Below are 8,871 nucleotides of genomic sequence, written 5' to 3'. Positions count from 1 at the left end.
ACACACTTTCAGCTAGAGTCCAGTGGCTGGAGTGCTTACAGCATCACCATCAGCAGCTAGGTGCTAGAATTTCAGGGTAGCACTTAACTCTGGTGAGTTAGTCATATTCTTAAGACACTCATCAGATGTTGGAGTCGTTAACACTTTTAAGAAAGAGCTTTGAATAAGGGAATGTTGAACATGAGTAAGTACAATAAGCAGCAGGAACAGTAAAAGATTAATAGGAGCTCCTATACAGCAAAGAAAAGAAAAACAGCAACACATCTTTCCCAGGGGCTTGCTAGCCTTTTCCAGTAGGTAGGCCTCTTTAAAGCCCCATTCTCAGATCTCAGGTTTCCCATGCTAAGCAGACTCCACCGGAGTATGCGTCGCATTCTTCAATGAAATTGGTCTACATCTTTGTTTTGCTGAGTCTTTACTATGTTTGTGATTTAGTATGATCCTGGATTCATAGACTGAAATCCATGATCTTCACAAATTCCGACGGTTCAATTACATCTAGAATCTCCTCTAGTTCATTTAAGAACATTACTTCTTTTGGACTGTGAGTCTTTGGCCAGGATTTGAGAAGTGCCATTACCAATGGCTCGGTGAGGGTGCTGTCCTTTTCTAAAAACTGCACGACACAGTATGCCAGCTGGGGATGGTAGACACTCAGGGATTTCACTTTGTGCAAAGGTAGTAACACCTTCAATAAGAAAATCTTGTGCTCTTCTTTGAGTGGTAAGGCAAATCCATTAATTATGCTTCCCAATATTTCCAGTAATTCTGCTATGCCATTATGATGCTCTGTTTCATAAATAAACCTATAAAATATATTATTTATCTGTTTTCGGATGTAAGCTCTCAGGCCTAAGAACTTTCCATAGATTCTGTGAAGGATTGTTTTTAGAAAATCTCTCTCCCGAGGATCCTCGCTGTCAAAGAGCTCTAAAAGCTGCAGTACAAACTTATGGTCAATATATTTCTTTGCGATATTAGGCTGGAAATCTGGAGACTCTAAAAATCTTAAGAAAAATTCATAAACAAGCTGAAAATGAGGCCAGGCTGCTTCTCACGTTGGCTCATCCTCCTCTGGATGGAATTCTGCTCCCGTACGATTGGAGGAGGGTGGCAAGGTCCGAAACACGTTAACTGCAAACATATGGACTACTTCCGGGTAAATGGGCTCTGTGATCACATTCCGATTATGGGTGATATATTCGACCATTTCACTTAAAGCAGCTCGTTTTACTTCCTTCCACTTTAGGTCACTCAGTGTGTCAGAAACAAAGTCAAAGAGGACACAACACTGACATAACTTCTGGATAAAAAGCTTCTCTTGATCTGCAGGAGGAACATCTCGAATGTGGAGAAGGGCCACGAGCTGGAAAGGCCCATTGGAGCTGGCCGCATCCACCACCATCCCGCTGCCAGCCTTATTACCAGTTCTAAGTATATTTTTGATAGGAGGTCCTTGTCTGTTGTGTGACTAGTGAAGATCTTCCCCAAACTGTGGGCTTTCTTTTTCTTTTTTCTTTTTCTTTCTGTTTTTTTGTTTTGTTTTGGTCATGGGGCTTGAACATACAAGATATGAATAAGCTAAAGCAATTAATGACCACTGCATTCATTGTAGAAGATAGTTAAAGGAACAATACATAAAAATAGGAAGAAAAATTATCTCGGATACAGAAATCTAAGAAATAACAAACTTCAAAAGAGACCTGGACCAATACTTGAAAATAGCAACAATATCTCATAGGACTGTTACAGCAAAGCAGCACAATCTAATGATGAATATTGGTAAAGCAAAGAAAAAATAGTATAATAACCTGGAAACAAAGAAACAAATAATAGTACTACAGGAAAAAAATACTAGCAGTTGTCTATCATAACCCTAGATGTAAATGGACTTAATCTGAAAAGACACAAATTGTCTGATTTCATAAAAAGCAGGATGTCACAATTTATTTTCTCTAAGAAACACACCTCATCACCAAGACACAGACTAAACTAATAGAATTGGAAGATATATCAAGCAAGCACAAATCAAATCAGGCAGATGTGGCTATATTCATACTAGAGAAAACATATTTCAACTCAAAACTCACAAAGCACACTATAAATTAATAAGTGAAACAATACATCAAAACTATAATGAATCTATCTACTATCAAAATAGGTATACTCAAATGAAAAATTAATATTACTGATAATAAATTATAATACCGGTTTAAGTAAAATAATAGTGGGTGGCATTAGCACTACAGCTTCCAACCATAGTTATCATATACAGACATTAAAATGTCAACAAAAATGTCTGAGCCGGGCACCGGTGGCTCACGCCTGTAATCCTAGCTACTCAGGAGACTGAGATCTGAGGATCATGGTTCAAAGCCAGTCCAGGCAGGAAAGTCTGTGAGACTCTTATCTCCAATAAACCACTAGAAAACCAGAAGTGGTATTGTGGCTCAAGTGGTAGAGTGCTCACCTTGAGCTGAAGAATGCAGGGACAGCGCCCAAGCCCAGAGTTCAAGTCCCACTACCGACCAAAAAATCTGAGAACTAAGAAATGCCAGTGATGAAATAGGTATCACAGACATCTCTAGAATATTGCTGCTCCACAACAAAACATTCTACATTCTTTTCAACATCCCACTGGACTTTCTCTAAATATATCATATCTTAGTCTGTAAAGCAGGTGTTATCATATAAAAAATCATCAAAATAGTTTTATATTCCCTAAAGGACCATGATAAAATAGTGTTATACCTAATTGGGGGAAGAAAAATCCACAAAAATTTCTTCAATGCATGCTGAACAACTTTCACTTAAATGATCAATGAGTCATTGAAGAGATTGGTGAAGAAATTTCAAAACTTCTAATTCAAATAAAAATGAGTAACATATAATTCCAGAATATGTGGGGTGCAGCAAATGCAGTACTGAGAGGAAAGTTCATAGTCATGAATGCCTACATCAGAAAGTCAGAGATCCTAAATAACAATGAAAACATTCCCAATAACCCTTAGAAAACTCCAAGGCTGCTTATTCAAAGAAAGCATAAAAAATAGGACTGGCATTAACATCATGGAGCTCAAAATAACTCTATAATGAATCAATAGAAGAATAGTTATTAGTTACAAAGCTAAACATTACTGAGAGATGTACCAAACTAGCCAAAAGAAAAAGAAGTTCCCACGTAATAAAATTAGAGCTAAGAAAGGAACTATGCAGAAGATGTTATGTTAATGAAAAAAAATTAGGGAATATTAAAATACTTATGGTGTAATAGGAAATCAAGAAGAAATAAATCAATTAATTATTTGACCTTAGTAATGCAACAAATTTGAACTAACAGGTATGAAAACCTGAATTAGATCTGTAATTATAAATGAAATGGAATAAATAATAAAAGGTGTCAAACAAACACTATTCCAGAAATGATTGGATTCATTAAAAAATTCTTCTTGATATTTAGAAAAGCATTAACATCAAAAGTTCTTCAAAGTATTCTAAGAAAAAAATCAAAATGGAAACTAGGCACCAGTGGCTCATGCCTGTAATCTGAGCTATTCAGAAGGCTGAGATCTGAGGATCGCAGTTCAATACCAGCCTGGCCAAGAAAGTCCATGAGATTCTTATCTCCAGTGGACCACCAGAAAACTGTAAGTGGCACTGTGGCTTAAGTAGTAGAGTGCTAGCCTTGAGCTGAATAGCTGAGAGACAACGCCCAGACCCAGACCAAAAAAAAAAAAAAAGAAAAGGAAAAAATCAAAATGGAAAAATCTATCAGTCTATGAATCCCATAGCATACTAAATCAAAAACCTCATAAAGACTCAACAAAACAAATATGTAGATCAATTTCATTGAAGAATATACATGTTTCATAGTGTGTACATATATATGTGCATATAAATGTGGATATATATCTATTCACTGATATCACTATTAAGCTTGAATTTAGCTCATTATGATTTCCTTCAATAACATTCAAGTCATTTGTTTTAAACTGATGATTCTTGTTTGGGTTTTTTTTTTTAAACTGTATTTTTTTGTCTTTTCTTTTTTGGTACTGGGGATTGAACCCAGGACATTGCACTTGCTAAGCAAGCGCTTTACCACTGAGCTACATACCAGCCCAAACTTTCATTCTTTTTTTTTTTTTTTGTCGGTCGTGGGGCTTGAACTCTGGGCCTGGGCGCTGTCCCTCAGCTCTTCAGCTCAAGGCTAGCGCTCTACCACTTGAGCTACAGCGCCACTTCCATTAAACTGATGATTCTTTGAAAGTACATGTTGTTTTGCTATTTCAATGTTACTGTGCATATTGTTTGGCATTCAAACATTGCTTGGGGGTTCTGATCACCTGTATTCTTTTAACTGATGCACTTTTAGTGTTCAGGAAAACAAAACAACAGTATAATGACTGTTTTGAGGTGCTCTTTCTCACCACTGTGACTCAGAATCCAAGACTTTTCCCAAGGTATCCAAGAACTAAATGCCAGCACTGCTAAGATTGAGGTAAACTCACTGGACTCCCTTGCAGATGGGTTGGTTCCCTTCTAAATTGCTGTCCCTGTGGAGGATTTTTTTCTTTGTGTACGGGAGAAGTTTTTGCTGTTGGGAGTTTTAGAACTTGTGAGACAAACAGATTCCAAACCCAACTCATCTCCACACACTAGTTTTGTACGTAGGCTAGAAAGCTTCTGAACTTTGGGCCACTGCTGAGTGAGATAGAGGCTTAGGAAAATGAAGAGTGCAGTGAACAGTTGCCCGGGATAGAAGGATGATGGCCCTGCTAGTCACTCTGCTTGCTCATCTCAGTGTTTACACACTCAGTGATTCACTCTTCTTGGATAGGATTGTAGAAGTTTCATGGAGTCCTGATTTAAATCCTCATCCCTGGTCCAAACACACAAGCATGCAGAATGTAGCAGGAGCACTCTGTGCTTTAGATCCTTTCTGTCCATTCATTCTCCTTGATGGAAGAAGCAGTTGGTCTCAAGTCATTTGTGGGATTAAGAGGCAGGTGCAATGCTCTGATTCACCAATCAGTCAACATGTGGTTCCAGAAGGGACACTCTGTACATCAATACTGAGCAGCTACAGGGTAAGTGATGTTTCTGTCTTACCTTCAAGCAGTGAGAATCACTCCTGGCCGGGGAAAGTACAACACCATGCAAGATGCACCCAGATGCCATGTTGGGATTCAAGCTGTGCTACATGTCTTTCTTGGTGGTATTTAATCTAATGTCTCATTTTGCTTCTAGCACCTAGCTGCTGATGGTGATACTGTAAGTACTCCAGCCGCTGGACTCTAGCTGAAAGTGTGTCAGCACTTAGTTTTCTAAAATGCCAAGCTGACACCTGCCTGAACAGCAATGGAACATTTTAGAGGAGAGAATCGAGATGGTAAATAAAAAAAACAAAGACAAAAAGACAAAAAGGACAAAGACATAAAGGAACTGATCTAATTGAAAACGAAGAGAAATGCAAGAAGGAAAATAGAGGAAGAAGGATGGAAATTTAAATATTTAGAGCCAGGAATAATAGATATTTATATGTCTTGTCTAAAATTGCAGCAACTTGGGAGGCTAAGGTAGAGAGATCATGAGTCTATGCCAGATCAGATACTCTGGGGAGAAGCTTTGCAAAGAAAAATCTAAAGAAAACAAGAGAAAAATAAGAGAAGTAAAGGGAGAATATGACATGGAAAGGAAGAGAAAAATCAAAGGCTGAAAGAAAGAGAATGAGAGAGGGAGGAAAGGACAAAGGCAATAGAAAAGAAGAAAAGGAAGGAGGGGGAGAAATGGAAGTGAAATGATTAAATTAAAACATGATAAGCTCTAAGATTTCTAAATCTCTGCTTCATAATTAATACTAGACCATTGATTAGTGGTTGCTAGGTATATCTTTCCTAGTAGGGGGCATCTATGATGGCAGTCTTATTTGTTGCTTACTTCTTGTGCTTATTCTGATTGGTCCATTAAATGGATGATGTGGGGGAGGGGGGTTGTTTGTTTTTTTTTCATGGAGATAATGGTTGAGATGCCAAGACAGAGGAACACTCACATGCTTCGTATCCCCCTGGAACAGATGTTCTTTCCTCTCTGTCCTTCTCTGACCATATAGAATCTTCCCACCTCCCTTGCTACTGTTTTCACTCTCAGTTCTACAGCGCTTAGTGACCATTATCTGCATCAACACTTTTAGAATGCTGAACTTTCTCTCATCCTTACAGTTGGATATTCCTTTCCTTACTAAACCACTGAGAAGATAGATCTGGAGAATTTTCCCATGTTTTAAATTTTACTGCTAAGATTTACACACGGACACACGTGTAACTGTAAAATATTATTCTATTATACTCATGAAATATATTAAGCAATTTTATTGATTTATTGCTCATAATAGTCTTTAATTGCTTGTGAATCCTAACAGCATCTTGAATAATCATACTCTCACTGGTCTTTACTAAAAATAACCAGTTAATCATCACAATTATACAAATTCTTGTAGTAAGTAAAACATTTCATTTGCTCCATCTCCTTGTCAAAATCAAATGATGGTGTAATGAAATATTCTGCCAATTATCAAATCCCTTATCAGCTCAGCTTCTCAGAATTGATGGAGCCTTTGCTAATAACCAAACAAGGAAATGTTTTAAGTCAATTATTTTGTTAATAAGTACATAACCAAAGAGAATTTAACTGTGTCATTGGTATGAAAAAAATCACAGGTACAAAGTTTTAAAGAAGATAAAGAATCTCTCTCTGGGAGTGCAACTGGGGAGTATGAGCTGGGACAGAAATGGAGGGCCTAAAATTTAACAAATATAGCAGTGGTACTCACTAGACATTATGTTGAAAATAAAATACATAACTTATGGATAAGTATGGCAGGGGAAAACTAGAAAAAAGCAAGGTAAGTTGTAACATTGTCTAAAAAGAAATGTATCCTTTACCTGACAGAAGAAACTATAACCCTCTCTCTAAATCACCTTGAAAATAACAGAAAAATGAAAAGGTTAAATATTTATATGATAAATGTTCAACATAAGGACTAGAGTTCATAAAAGAATATAATAATTAATATCATAAAGGTAAGAATTATCAATGAATGGAATTTCAGTTTTTTCTGGACAAAAATAATATGGGATAAAGACATGATTATCTGCCTTGTTACAATGAATTTGATAAAACCTAAATTAATTCCATAATTTATGTTTAAACCTCAGATACACACACCAAAAATTGTGCTAACATTACAGAATGATTGTGTTGTTAATTTTATTCATAGAAGACAAAGCTGTTTTTGGCAGCCTGAGACTGCTCTGAGACACTAGGTGCACAGGAAATGACCTGCTGGTTCCAGCTCTCTGTCTGTGACTCCCTGGGGTTTGCTCCCATTGAAACTATTACAGACACACTGCAGGAGCACCTTCTGCTAAAGAACAAGGTAAAGGAACAAACAAGGCCTTGTGTCTCCAGACATCTGCAGTTCTCCTGGGTTGCAGCTGTCCAGGAGGTAGTCTATTTCCCACACTTCCATAGTTCTCTGACTACCAGGTGCTGAAATTGATCATGTTTTAGGTGTTTTGCCTGGCACATGTTGGATTTGTTTAATTAAGCAACATATGGAAAACATGTGCTTCAGAGCCACCATGACTACCTGTGGATACACTAGGTGAGATGTAACTTAAGAAAGCCAGTTTTATGAAGAATATATAAAAGATGTTTTATAGGTATTAAGATGGTTAACATTCTCTGTCAAGGATGGTTTCCTGACTGCTGGTTTGTTCCGGGCCTGTTTTCTATGATGGTCATGCTGACTCTTTTGTGGGATTAATTTGACAAGTTCAGTTTCAGTCATAATGAAGATGTCATTGTGACCAATATTACAAGCTACCCTCGAATGTGGAGTTAGAAATAGGATGGCAACTCAGGATCATGATGTTGGGGATTCACGTATTATGACACAATACTTTGAAAATTCAAAGGGCAAAACCAGTTTGTTAAAACATTAAAAATGACTAAAAAGTAAAATAATGTGTGGATGAGCTGGCTGATTTCAGTAGAAGTATTTTTTTTTACCACCTCTCAATTACTTATATATGTCTGTTGCTGAGGATGCCAAAAACTCCTAGAGTGTGTCATCCTTTCTCTCTTAGAGTGCTGAATGGAAGCAGTTTATCAGTCAAAAAGTAAGCAATGTATTTCTGATACTCTTAATTCTGCTGCATTTTTATTTAGTTACTGTAGCTTATCATCCCCTGGTGAGATTTGTCTCCTATTTCTTTGTCTGTAGTGGCTTAAATGCTAATGAACGTATTCAGCAATAAGAATCATACCAATAATTATAGATTCTAATGAAGGATTCACCTGTGAAATGCTGGTGAGAATTTCACCCCGTCCCCCCATCCCGCCTCCAGGGAGAATCCATGGCATCTTTTGCTTATCTCTCTGGACTTTTTTTCTTTTAATGGTTTTGCTTGTAATATCAGCAGAATTATCACATCAAGAAAAAATGCAATTAGAAAATTAGTACATTTGAATGTATAAACGTGTAGCAATATCAACAAAATTATCTCAAAACTTAAAGAAATCATTGTATTAATTACTGAAAACCTGAACACAGAAAGGGAACTAATTTAATTATCCTTACTAAAATTAATGTATATAGTTTAATATACAATTTCCTATGAAAACCAAATAAAATAAGATATCTGTGTTTAATGTCATTGGAGAATAGGGATAACATCAATTTAGCAGCATGGTAGAAATATTATGACATATTTGTGCTTATAGGTACAATGATATTTCAGAGCAGGGATGATTTCAGTAGTAACCAGCTAAGAATTCTTTTAATCAAAATGAAAATATTAAAACTTA

General features: G+C 36.7%; 1 pseudogene across 1 annotated transcript; it reads right to left on the bottom strand.

Moving 5' to 3' along the window:
- Window positions 1–448: 448 nt before the first annotated feature.
- LOC105985030 lies at window positions 449–1,419 on the bottom strand (annotated as a pseudogene). The gene has a single exon (XR_001175033.1). The product of XR_001175033.1 is annotated as a serine/threonine-protein phosphatase 2A 56 kDa regulatory subunit gamma isoform pseudogene (transcript).
- Between the last annotated feature and the right edge of the window lie 7,452 nt (window positions 1,420–8,871).

Source organism: Dipodomys ordii, unplaced genomic scaffold (assembly GCF_000151885.1).
Source record: "Dipodomys ordii isolate 6190 unplaced genomic scaffold, Dord_2.0 Scaffold27, whole genome shotgun sequence".
In the NCBI taxonomy this organism is placed as follows: Eukaryota; Metazoa; Chordata; class Mammalia; order Rodentia; family Heteromyidae; genus Dipodomys; species Dipodomys ordii.
This window is presented reverse-complemented; position numbering and strand designations above follow the sequence as displayed.